Source organism: Mesoplodon densirostris, chromosome 15 (genome assembly GCF_025265405.1).
Source record: "Mesoplodon densirostris isolate mMesDen1 chromosome 15, mMesDen1 primary haplotype, whole genome shotgun sequence".
NCBI classification, from domain to species: Eukaryota; Metazoa; Chordata; class Mammalia; order Artiodactyla; family Ziphiidae; genus Mesoplodon; species Mesoplodon densirostris.
Window position 1 is genome coordinate 73,917,492 of NC_082675.1, and position 1,271 is coordinate 73,918,762.

At 43.8% G+C, this 1,271-nt stretch overlaps 1 pseudogene; it reads left to right on the forward strand.

The window, feature by feature from the left end:
• Positions 1 to 306: 306 nt before the first annotated feature.
• On the forward strand, positions 307 to 981 carry LOC132502833 (ubiquitin-conjugating enzyme E2 N-like; annotated as a pseudogene).
• The last annotated feature ends 290 nt before the right edge of the window (positions 982 to 1,271 follow it).

Sequence of the window (1,271 nt, forward strand, 5' to 3'; positions counted from 1 at the left end):
GCTTCCTCATTCATGTAGGTCAGGAGAGGAAAAAAAGCCTTTGCTAGCCAGGGAACACAGGGCTTATCCTCCAGATGCCAACAATGACAGTGGGAATGCCATGGGCTAGCTGGCTTCATTCAGGCCTCCTTCAGGAGGGCCACGGGGTCACTAGGATATATTTAGACCAGTGGTTTTCCAGCAGCATTAGCATCGCCTGAAAATGTATCTAAAAAGTAAATTCCTGGGCCTCCATGAAGACCTGTTGAATCAGAAATTCTGGGTATGGGGAGATGAGACCAGAGGCCGAACTCAGGATCTGACAAGATGGCCGGGCCGCCCCACAGGATTATCAAGGAAACCCAGCGTTTGCTGGCAGAGCCAGTTCCCGGCATTAAAGCAGAACCAGATGAGAGCAACGCCCGTTATTTTCATGTGGTCATTGCTGGCCCTCAGGATTCCCCCTTTGAGGGAGGGACTTTTAAACTTGAACTATTCCTTCCAGAAGAATACCCAATGGCAGCCCCTAAAGTACGTTTCATGACCAAAATTTATCATCCTAATGTAGACAAGTTGGGAAGAATATGTTTAGATATTTTGAAAGATAAGTGGTCCCCAGCACTGCAGATCCGCACAGTTCTGCTATAGATCCAGGCTTTGTTAAGTGCTCCCAATCCAGATGATCCATTAGCAAATGGTGTAGCGGAGCAGTGGAAGACCAACGAAGCCCAAGCCATAGAAACAGCTAGAGCATGGACTAGGCTATATGCCATGAATAATATTTAAATCGATCCGATCATCAAGTGTGCATCACTTCTCCTGTTCTGCCAAGACTTCTTCCTTTTTTGTTTGCATTTAATGGACACAGTCTTAGAAACATTACAGAATAAAAGCCCAGACATCTTCAGTCCTTTGGTGATTAAATGCACATTAGCAAATCTATGTCTTGTCCTGATTCACTGTTGTAAAGCATGAGCAGAGGCTAGAAGTGTCATCTGGATTGTTGCAAAACGTTTAAAAGCAGTGGCCCTTCTCTGCTTTTATTCATTTCCCCATCATGGTTTGAGTATAAAGCACTGTGAATGAAGGTAGTTGTCAGGGTTAGCTGCAGGGGTGTGGGTGTTTTTCTTTATTATTATTATTTTTTTGGTGGTGGGGGGAAGGTAGTTTTATTTTAATTTTATGGGCTCCTTCCCCCTTTTTATGGTGATCTAATTGCATTGGTTAAAAGTAGCTAACCAGTTCTTTAGAATATGCTCTCTAGCCAAGTCAACTTTATTTAGACACTGTAG